The sequence below is a fragment of the Balaenoptera physalus genome (assembly GCF_965194825.1).
Source record: "Balaenoptera physalus genome assembly, chromosome: 13".
Classification (NCBI taxonomy): domain Eukaryota; kingdom Metazoa; phylum Chordata; class Mammalia; order Artiodactyla; family Balaenopteridae; genus Balaenoptera; species Balaenoptera physalus.
Window position 1 is genome coordinate 36,499,531 of NC_138892.1, and position 12,494 is coordinate 36,512,024.

The 12,494-nt window shown below is 35.6% G+C and overlaps 1 protein-coding gene and 1 long non-coding RNA gene across 7 annotated transcripts in view; one reads left to right on the forward strand and one right to left on the reverse strand.

The window, feature by feature from the left end:
* The window catches only part of TMTC2 (transmembrane O-mannosyltransferase targeting cadherins 2), an 874,097-nt gene that overhangs the window by 228,074 nt on the left and 633,529 nt on the right, over nucleotides 1-12,494 (reverse strand). The gene's annotated exons all lie outside the window — the stretch shown is intronic.
* LOC309640462 overlaps nucleotides 1-12,494 on the forward strand; it is a 263,908-nt gene that overhangs the window by 128,804 nt on the left and 122,610 nt on the right. The gene's annotated exons all lie outside the window — the stretch shown is intronic.

The following is a 12,494-nucleotide window of genomic DNA, read 5'->3' on the forward strand; positions in this document are numbered from 1 at the left end:
AGGAGCCTTGCCCATCCATGCACTGGATAACAGGCACATAGACCTCAGTCCCAGCTGTGGACCCTGCAGTGTCTTATGAACTGGCTCCAGCCCCTCTTCGCCACAGTCCAGGAGCCTTTGGAGAACACTGTCTTAGACAATCACTCACAGACAAAGAGCTTTTGTGGAAATATAGCTTTCCAGTGTAGAAGTTTCAGAAAACCATTGGAGAAAAAAAAATAGAAGTTTGGACACATTAGAGAGAGTAAGAGGAACAGTTTGACTTTATCTGCATTATCCTCTCCCCCGACATGGCACTGCTCAGTGCCAAGAGAGATCATCTCAGCCTGTGATTTCTCCTGCAAGGAAAAGTAAAAGTGTGTGAGTGAGTACCTGGCTTCCCCAGCTGTACAGGATCTTGCCAAAGAGGCCCATTTCTCTCTCACCCCATCCATGAGTCCAGGAAGTGAGAAGAGACTGAGAAAGCAGCAGATAGGACCTTCAGAAGGTGTTAAAGGGACATGGATCCTACAAACTACATTGCAGACTCTATTAATAAGCTTGCCCATGAGCCACTGGGGATGCCTGGTGCATAGATCCCCCAACCAGGCAATGGGCACCCCCAGTACTCTACACATTTTACTCATATATACCGCCATCCTGTAGCCAGCTCCTTATGCATGCTCCCAACAGCAATGACAGCAAGGTTTGACAGACACCTAGTGAGCATTTGCAGAAATCCAGCCAGAATCTGTGGGCCAGGGAGGAAACAACAAGCTTGAGCTTTACCTCTGCCCTTGGGAAAGTAAAAGGGAGGCTGTCAGCACCCCGGCTGGTGCTTTGCAGAATTGAGAAAAGGTATACAGGCTTAAGCATTCTGTCACAAGAGTGAGAAAGAAACATCAAGCAGGCATATCCATAGGAGGTCTGAGAAAGCCTCAGAATTTCTAGCAGCTGATAGAAGGTATTTCTTTCCCAAAGAGAGTTAATAGAGACTAGAAGAGATAATCACTACTTCAAATGTGAAGACAGCAATACAAGACTTCAAGAAAAGTGAAAAATCAGGGAAAGAACACACCACCAAAAGATCACAATAATCTTCCAATAATTGACCACAAAGACATGGAGATGTGCAGTTTACCCAATAAAGAATTCAAAATATCTGCTTTAAGGAAAGTCAATGAGCTACAAGAAAACACAAAGAGACAATTCAATAAAATAATGAAAATTATACATGAAAAAAATGAAAAGTTTAATTAAGAGATAGAAATCATGAAAAAGAACCAAACACAAATTCTGGAGCTGAAGAATACAATGAATGAAGTAGGGAAAAAATGTAATAGAGAGCATCAACAGAAGAATCAAGCAGAAGAAAGAATCTGTGAATTAGAGTTCAGGATCTTTGAAGTTGTCTAATCAGATGAGAACAAAGATAAAAGAATAAAAAAGAGTGAAGAAACACTACATAGGATACCATCAAAAGTAATATTCTTCAAATTATTGTAGTCCTAGGAAGGAGAAGAGAGGGAGAAGGGGGAAGAAAACTTATTTTAAAAAAATAATGGCAGAGAACTTTCCAAATTGGGGAGAGATTTGGTATCCACAATTCATGAAGCTCATAGGTCACCAAACAAACTCAATTTAAAGAGATCTTCTCCAAGACATGTTACTATAAATCAAAGACAAAGAAAGTATCTTAAAAGCAACAAAAGTAGCTTGTACCTAACAAGGGCACTCCCATATAGCTATAAGCATATTTCTCAACAGAAACCTTACAGTCCAGGAGAGAGTGGGTTGCTAAATTTAATGTGCTGAAAGAAAGAAAAAAAAAAAACTACCAACCAGAATACCAGCAAAGTTTTTCTTTGGAAACGAAGGAGAGATAAATACTTCCCAGATAAATAAAAGCTGGTGGAGTTCATCACCACTAGACCTGCTTTATAGGAAATACTGAAAGGAATTCTTCAAGCTGAAAATAAAGGACACCAATCAGTAACATAAAATATATGAAAATATTTTTTAAAAAGAAAAAAACTCCTGTTAGAATACTGGCAGCAAAGTGAGAGGTAAGGTTAGTAATGAGGGGCCAACTCCAAGGTTTAGGGTGATGGAACAGCACTGAGCTGCCAGTCTGTGGTCCAGTTCCTTTTCCTTATTCAGCAGATGATTACTGAGCTCCTCCTCTCTGGAACCTGTGCGAGGATTGTATCAGAAGTAAAGGGGTGAATGAGAGGCTGTCTCTTACTTACATAACTGACAACATAGGGTCCTACCCTTCCAGTTCATATCCTAGTACTAGTCTACTATCCCTCAAGTACTCTCTAAGCTTTAACCATACAAATGGTTCAGCATGTAACACTGATTTCGGCATGACCTGGGCAGTGCTGGTTTTGCAATTTAGTAGTTGTATTACTTTGGACAACCTGTTTAAACTCACTGAATTTCCATTTCCTCATCTGAAAAGTAGGGTTTATAACACTCACTTCTTTAGAAGATTATCATGAGAGTTAGAGATGGTTTACATCAAGAACTTAGAACAGAGTCAGATATATACTAAGTGGTCAATACTCAGTACACTTATTAATATGTTCATTGTAATCAGGCTTTTGAGTTATTAACAATAACAAATACCATTATTTGGAATATTATTCAGCCATGAGAAAGGAAGATATCTTGCCATTTGCAACAACATGGATGGACCTTGAGCACACTATTTTAAGCAAGTACAGTATGATATAACTTATATGTGAAATCTAAAAGAGCCAAACCTGTAAAAAACAGAGAGGAAATGGTGGTTACCATGGGGGGATAAGATTGATGGTGTTTAAGGATACAACTTTGTAATGAGGAGTAACTAAGCCATAGAGCTCTAATGAGCAGCATAATGAATATAGACAATAATATTATGGTATAATTATGTAATGTGATAAATATTGCTACACTGGCAATTATATTACAATATATAAATGTATCAAAGTAACACACTGTACACCTTAAACTTACACAATGTTACATGTTAAATTTATTGAATAAGAAATTAACAAAAAACCATTGAAATATATGGCAAACCAGTAAAGGTAAACATATAGTCAAATTCAGAATACTCTAATAATGTAATATAGTGGTATATTAAACACATATACTCCAGCATAAAAGCTCAAGGACAAAAGTATTAAAAATAACTATAGCTACAATAATTTGTTAATAAATACACGATATAAAGAAGAAGAAAACTGAGACATCAAAAATATATGTGGGAGGAATAAAAGGATAAACATTTGCATGTAATCAAAGTTAAGTTGTTATCAGCATAAAAAGACTGTTATAACTATAAAATGTTTTATGTAAGCCTCATGGTAACCACAAAGCAAAAACCTACAGTAAATACACAAATGATAAAGAGAAGGAAATCAAGTTTATCACTACAGAAAATCAGCAATTCACAAAGGAAAGCAGCAAGAGAGGAAGGATGGAACAAATGAACTACAAAACAGCAAGAAAGCATTGAGATGACATTAGTAAGTCCTTACTTAACAAAATTACTCTAAATGTATATGGATTAAATTCTCCAATCAAAAGGCAAAGAGTGGCTAGATAAAGATTTTCGAAAGACCCAACTATGGGCTGCCTACAAGACACTCACTTTAACTTTAAAAATGCACATAGGCTCAAAGTTTAGGGAAGTAAAAAGACATGCTATGCAAGTGGAAACAAAGACAGTGAGGGTGCCTATACTTATAGCAGACAAAATACACTTTAAGCCAAAAACTGTAACAAGAATCAAAGAAGGTCATTACATAATAATAAAGGCATCAATTCATAAAGAGAATATAACAAATGTAAATATATATGCAGCAAACATCAGAGTACCTACAAATATTAAGCAAATACTAACAGATGTGATGGGAGAAACAGACAATACAACAGTATTAGGGGACTCTAATACCCCACTTTCAACAATGGATACATCATACAGACAAAAACCTTAATAAGGAAATGTTGGACTAGAACTACACTTTAGACCAAATAAACCTAATAGACATATATAGAACATTCCAACCTATAGCAGTAGAATACACATTCTTCTCAAGTGCACACTAAACATTCTCCAGGATAGATCATGTGATAGGTCACAAAACAAGTCTTAGTAAATTTAAGAAGACTAGAGTCATACCAAGTATCTTTTCTGACCACAATCGTATGAAACTAGAAATCTATAACAGGAGAAAACTGGAAAATTCACAAATATGTGGAAATCAAACATACACTTCTGAACAACCAGTGGGTCAAAGAAGAATAAAAAAGAAAAATTTTTAATATCTGGGAAAAAATGAAAATGAAAACATAACATACCAAAACTTGTGGGTTGTAGCAACAGCAGTTCTAAGAAGATAGTTTACAGGGGAAAATGTCTACATTAAGACCAAAAAAAGATTTTAAATAAACAATCTAACTTTACCTCGAGGAACTAGAAAATGAAGAACAAACTAAGCCCAAAGTCAGTAGAAGGAAGGAAACTGCAAATATCAGAGCAGAAATAAATGAAATCGAGAATAAAAAAAAATAGAAGATTAATTACACTAAAAGCTAATTTTTAAAAGATAAACGGATTTGACAAACCTTTAGCTAGATACCTTTACTGAGAAAAAAAGAAAGAAGACTCAAATAAATGAAATCAGAAATGAAAGAAAAGGCATTATGACATACCAAAGAAATACAAAAAATCATAAGAGACAACAGTGAACAATTAAAGCCAACAAATTGGATAACCTAGAAGAAATGGATAAATTTCTAGAAACATACAACCTACCAAGACTTAACCATGAAGAAATAGAAAATCTGAAGAGACCATTAACAAGTAAGAAGGTTGATCTGTAATCAAAAATCTCCCAACAAAGAAAAGCTCAGGACCAGATAGTTACCTTGGTGAATTCTACCAAACATTTAAAAAATACTACCAATCCTTCTCCAACTCTTCCAAAAAATAGAAGAGGAGGGAATACTTCTAAACTCATTTTATGAGCCCAGCATTACCCTGATACCAAAGACAGATAGGACACTATAAGAAAAGAACTATGGGCCAAAGTCCCTAATGAATATAGATGTAAAATTTTTCAACAAAATAGCAAAAAAAAAAAAAAAATTCGACAGCACATTAAAAGGGTTACAGACCATGATCAAGCAGGATTTATCCCTGGTATATAAGGATGTTTCAACATACATAAATCAATAAATGTGATGCACCACATTAATAGAATGAAAGATCAAAATCATATGATCATCTCAAAAGATGCAGAAAAAGTACATCCTTTGTTGATTAAGAACTCTCAGCAAATTTGGTACCTCAACATTATAAAAGCCATACATGGCAAGTCCACGGTGAAAGGTTTAAAGTTTATCCTATAAGATTAGGAACAAGACAAGAGTACCCATTCTCACCTCTACTGTTCATCATAATACTGGAAGTCCTAGCCAGAGCAACTAGGCAAGAAAAAGATATAAAATGCATCTAAATTAGAAATGAAGAAGTGAAATTATATGTCTGCATATGATATGACATTATATATAGAAAATCTTAAAGACTCCACGAAAAAAACTGTTAGAATTAATGAAAAATTCAGTAAAGTTGCAGGATACAAAATCAACATACAGAAATCAAATTCATTTCTATACAATAACAACAAAATATATAAAGAAAATAATCCCATTCACAATAGCATTAAGAACAATAAATTACTTAGAAATAAATTTAACCAAGAAGGTGAAAGCTTTGTACACTAAAAACTACAATACAAGGTGTTGATGAAAGAAACTGAAGAAGATACAAATAAATGAAAAGATATCCCATGTTAATATATCAGAAAAATTAATATTGCTAAAATACCTACAATACACAAAGTCATCTATAGATTCAATGCAATCCCTATCAAAATCCCAACAGTGTTTTTCCACAGAAATAGAAAAAACAATCCTAAACTTTATATAGAACCACGAAAGACCCCAAATAGCCAAAGCGATCCTGAGAAAGAAAAAAGCTGGAGGCATCACAATTCCTAATTTCAAACTATACTACAAATAAAAACAGTATGATACTAGCATAAAAATAAAAACATAAACCAACGAAACAGGATCAACAGCCCAGAAGTAAGTTCTCCCATATACAGTCAACTTACTTTGACAAGGGAGCCAAGAATTCTCAATGGGGAAGGCATACCTCTTCAATAAATTCTGTTGGGAAAATTGGATTAGTCTCCAAAATTTACAAACAGCGCATGCAGCTCAATAGCCAAAAAACAAACAACCCAATCAAAAAATGGGCAGAAGACCCAAATTGACATTTCTCCAAAGAAGACATACAGATGGCCAAGAGGCGCATGCAAAGATACTCAACATCACTAATTATTAGGGAAATGCAAATCAAAACTACAATAAGATATCACCTCACACCAGTCAGAATGGCCATCATCAAAAAATATATAAACAATAGGGAATTCCCTGGCAGTCCAGTGGTTCGGACTCCACACTTCCACTGCAGGGGGCATGGATTTGATCCCGGGTAGGGGAATGAAGATCCTGCAAGACACACGGTGCAGCCAAAAAAAAAAAAAAAAATCTATAAACAAATGCTGGAGAGGTTGTGGAGGAAAGAGAACCCTCCTACACTGTTGGTGGGAATGTAAATTGGTACAGCCACTATGGAGACCAGTATGGAGTTTCCTTAAAGAACTAAAAATAGAGCTACCATATAATCCAGCAATCCCACTCCTGGGCATTTATCCAGAGAAAAACATGTTTGAAAATATACATGCACCCCAATGTTCACTGCAGCACTGTTTACAACAGCCAACACACGGAAGCAACCTAAATGTCCACTGACAGATGAATGGATAAAGAAGATGTGGTACATATATGCAATGGAATATTACTCAGCCATTAAAAAGAATGAAATAATACCATTTGCAGCAATATGGGTGGACCTGGAGATTATCATACTAAGTGAAGTTAAGTCAGACAGAGAAAGACAAATATCATATGATATCACTTATATGTAGAATCTTAGAAAAAATGATACAAATGAACTTATTTACAAAACAGAAACAGACTCACAGACTTAGAGAATGAACTTATAGGGGGAAGGGTGGGGAGGGAGGGATAGACTGGGAGTTTGGGATTTGTATGTACACACTGCTGTATTTAAAATAGATAACCAACAAGGAACTACTGTAAAAATAAGGGAAAAAAATTTTGTTTAAATACAAAAAATATAAATAAAACAAATAACTAATAAGGACCTAGTGTATAGCACAGGGAACTCTACTCAATACTCTGTAATGACCTAAATGGGAAGAGAATCTGAAAAAAGAGTGGATATATGTATATGTACAACTGATTCACTTTGCTGTACAGCAGAAACTAACACAACATTGTAAATCAACTACAATCCATTAGAAAATTAAAAAAAAATTCTACTGGGAAAATTGGATAATCACATGCAGAAGAATGAATTGGACCCCTACCTTACAGCATACACAAAAATTACCTCAAAATGTATTAAAGACTTAAACAGAAAACTCAGATGCATAAAACTCCTAGGAGAAAACATAGGGAAAAATTTATTGATATAGATTTTGGCTATAATTTTTTGGATATGACACCAAAAGCACAAACAACTAAAGCAAAAATCAACAAATGGGACTACATCAAACTAAAAAGTTTCTGCACAGCAAAAGAAACAAATTACAAAATAAAAAATGCAATCTACAGAATGGGAGAAAATATTTGCATATCACATTTCTGATAAGGGGTTAATGCCCAAAATATATAAAGAAAACACACACACACACACACACACACACACACACACAATCTGATTTAAAAATGGACAGAAGAACTATATAGACATTTTCCCAAAGAAGACATACAAATGGTCAACAGGTACATGGAAAGATGCTCAACATTAATTATCATGAGAGAAGTGCAACTCAAAATCACAATGAGATACTACCTCACACTTGTTAGGTGATTATTATCAAAAAGGGATAGAAAAGTATCAGAGAGGATATGGATAAAAGGAAACCCGTGTGCACTCTTGATGGGAATGTAAATTGGTATAGTCACTATGGAAAATGGTGTGGACGTTCCTAAAAAAATTAAAAGTAGAGCTACCATACGATCCAGCAATCTACTTTTGGATATTTAGCGGAAATAACTGAAATCAGAAACCTGAAGAGATATCTGCATTTCCATGTTCACTGCAGCATTATTTGCAATAGCCAGGACATGGAAACAACCTAAGTGTCCCTCTGCAGGTGAACAGATAAAGAAGATGGGAGACAGATGATAGATAGATAGACAGACAGGTAGATAGATAGATAGGCAGACAGATGGATATAATGGAGTATTATTCAGCCACAAAAAAGAAGGAAATACTGCCATTTGCAATAACATGGATGGACTTTGAGGGCATTATGCAGTGAAATAAGACAGGCAGAGGAAAAGCAATACTATATGATATCACCAACATGATATGATATCACTATATAAGTGTTTGTAAAAAAAAAACAAACAAACTCAGAGAAACAGAGATTAGAATGGTGGGTGCCAGGGGCAGGGAGGAGGGAAAATGAGGAGATGTCAGTCAAAGGGTACAAATTTCCAGTTATAAGAAGAATGTGAATATGTTCTGGGGAATCTAATGTACAGCATGGTAACTATAGTTACCATGCTGTATTATATACTTGAAAGTTACTAAGAGAATAGATCTTTAATGTTCTTAACAAAAAAAAGAAAAAAGAAACGATAATTACATGAGGTGATGGAGGTGCTAACCAACCCTACTATGGTAACAATTTCTCAATAATAAGTGTATCAAATTATCACATTGCACACCTTAAACCTACACAATGTTATATGTCAATTATATTTCAATAAATCTGGAAAAAAATTTTATTAAAAAAATCATTAAAGGTATTCTCAAGGGTAATTACTTGAACTAAATATAAAAGTACTGAAATACTATTCTTGTTCAAAGATTGGTATACCATGTAAATATTCCATATCACCAAAAAATTAGTTTTGGGGGTTTAGTTTGGCCCCCTAGTTTGGGGCTAGTTTGCACTTAATGTTAGAGAATGTTATTCTTGGTAAACAGTGCAACGCTGTCTCTCTGTAACTTTTGTGTGTGCTTGAACAAGAATTTAAAGGCAATAGGTTCTTAGCAGGAGGTGAATGCTACATCTTCTCCATGCTAGTATTCCTTACTTCTTTTTCTACTGCAGTTAAAATCATACTTCTGAAACAGGGAGCCTGAAGGATCTTCTCACTTGGGTATAGTTAGTAACGTACATACCTTCCTAAGCATCCTTAGGAACAAACCCAACAACCTAGTTCAGGTGGCCCTACAGCCACCTCTGTAGAGATGTCCCTTTCTATGCCATTTTAATTGTTTTCTGACTTTCACAGAAAACTGGCATTTTCAATGAAGACATCAACACCCAGGCAGAGCCAACACCCTTGGCTTTATACTGCCTCATATTTCAGGCTCTAACAGATATTTTTAGCTGGATCAAGTCCATAGTGCTAAATATGCTCTATTACATTCATTCCCATGGAAACAGACACAATGTCACAAATACAGGATTATAAATTCACTGTCTGATGGTGGAGACAAAAAAAAAAAAAAAGAAAGAAAAGAAAATCTTCTTTGGCTGAAAGAATAGAGCTCTATTTAAACAAAAAAAAATCCTGTAGCAGGAACAAGGAAGACATCGGAAACAACCGAAAAATTACCTTTTCTTTCAAAATATTGAGTTTTTCCAAAAGGAAAGACAATAGCTTGAAAGCTGCAATTGACCTATTAGATACAAATTTAATGAGAAAATAATTTCAAGTGATGTCAGCTACTTAAGGCTGGAAGTTATTTTCAGGGCTAGTCATTCCATTATTTATTTATTTTTAACTGAGCAGCTGCTTGTATGGAAAACCATACTTAGTACAGCAGCCCACTTATGGACTATGACACCAGCCTCTTAACTCTGCCTCTCTCCTTTCAACCGTGTCACTCAGAACCCCTAATCACTCTCATCTCACAAAATAACATGGAAACTCCATCATCTGGCCTTCAAGCTTACCCAGAGTCTGACTCCAAGCCCACTTAATAACTTCAACTTTTAGGACTTTATTGTATGTACCTTCTGTGCAAGTCAAGTCAGATTGAGAGGGTTGGCTGTGCTCCCTTCTTGTGCATTTCTGCCATCCCATATTTAGCTCCTATTTTTCCCTCTGAAGTAAAAGTTCTGACCTATCATCCCATCATCTCCACATTTTAAAATCCACCTATTTTCATAAACCTAAGACTCACTGCTTTGAACTGCCTTTCTTTCTTAGACATTTTTTTTCCTTCATCACTAGACTGTAAGCCAATGTACTGAATTCAAAAAACACTTATATACATAATAAATGTTTAGTAAATATTACTAAAAGTAACCAGCAATTAAGATGCTGAAATTTTCATCTACATAAAAATTTAATATAAATGTATCAAATTCAGGTAGAAATTAAACTGGAAAAAAAATGGTTCTTGTAAATCTCAGTGCTGCATTGAAAGGACTGAAAAGTCCTTTTCAGTCCTGAAACACTCATATTTGATTCAGAAAAGCTTTGATAAGTCATGGTGAAGAGGGTGGATGTTTTAGCATCTTTCTTTTATGAATGAGAAAATGTATATGCAGAGAGGCTATATGGTTTACCCGGTCACAGTGGAAATCAGAGCTACACATTCAGGCCAATGGTGTCATCCACCCAGCCATACCTCTAAGAAGCCATTTCTAAGCCTCCAACAGAGTGGTTCTGAACTCTCCCATGATAGTGAGTTGTTTGGTTTTTAATTTGAGTAGTTCACATACCTCAATATCCCCACTGAAAATCAGTCCCAGGAAAAGTCAGAGAACACGGGGAGTCAGGAAGCTAGTATTGGCATGTGGTTTTATTTATTTATGAAATCATTAAAATATTTCCTCTGATATGGGCTGGGAGGTCTATAGAATTCAAATATTCTACCTCACTTCTCTAACAGACATGCAGACCTCAAACCTCAACTACTGGTAATAAGTAAATGCTAAGGAAGAAACATTTTCATATCTCTATTGCCAGAATTGGCTCCAGATCAGAGACGACTGATAGATGTCAGGGTTACTGCCCTTCATAGATCAATCACTTATTTTGCTATAATTTGGGTACCCTAAAGTAATTAAAAGAACATGTCCAATTTTTAGGATATTTGCCTAGGATCAGTTAAAGGGTCTCTAGGTACTTACAATTAGCAATTTAAAACTTAGACACTACTGAATGAAATAAAATCCATTTTCCAAGCCTACTGCCCTCAGTAATTTGATGATTACTTTTCTTCTTATTGCAATTGATCTCTGTTTAACCTATGCATGCCTGATAGAAAAAGAGATAAATATTTTTACTTTAAAAGGAATCACATAGCTGAGATTTTTAACTCAAGTATGGATAAACTGAGTTTATGAGTGGACATAACTTCAACATTATTTGTCAATCAGTCAGTCATATGTAAAAGAGCCAAAGTCTAGACAAGGTGAATCTAGGCAGTATAGTACGCAGCTTTTGACATGGTTCACAAGGATCCCTGCCTCTTGATATTCATCCCTTTGGGTAATACCCTCCCTGTGCTTGGGTGCTGGACCTAGTAATTTTCTTCTAGTAAATGGAATATGACCAAAATGCTGGAATGACACTTCCGTTATTAGGTTGTAAAAATCCTATGACTTCCCTCTTGCTGGTATTCTTTATTGCCTTCTTGATTTGCAGCTTTGATGAAACAAGCTGTCATGCTACAGAGGCCCATGTAACAAGGAGCTGAGAGTTGCATACATCCAATAGCTAACAAGGAACCGTCAAGCCAATAATGCATGAGGAACTGACTTCTGCCAACAGCCACCCAAGTGAGCTTGGAAGCAGATATTTTCCCAGTTGGGTTTTGAGATGACTATAGATAGTCCCCACTGACACCTGAATTCCAGCTTGTGAGAGACCCTGAAACAGAGAACCCAGTCAAGACATGCCCATATTACTGACTCACAGAAACTATGAAATTATAAATGTGGTTGTTTCAAAACAGTGTTTGAATTGTTTTTTAATACAGCAATAGATCACTAATACCATGTACAGTAATGTTCCCAGGAAGTTGATACCATCATTGGAACCAGGGGTAGATCAATGGCTCATAACCTAGGCAAAGCAATCAGTATATTTCATATCTAAATGCACGGTGACTGGCTTAGATTAGACATGTGACCTAAACTGGACATCCGTAGTGAATCTTAAGCCATCGTAGAGAATGCTGATGGACATACTTAAGGAATCATGCAGCCCTGGGAGTAGCTGATAACCCTCTTGGAGCCACAAAGGGAGGCAATCTTACAATGAATTTGAATCCAAAACAGACAGAGTGACAGAAAGAAATTTGGTCCCCAATGATATTACCAGACACT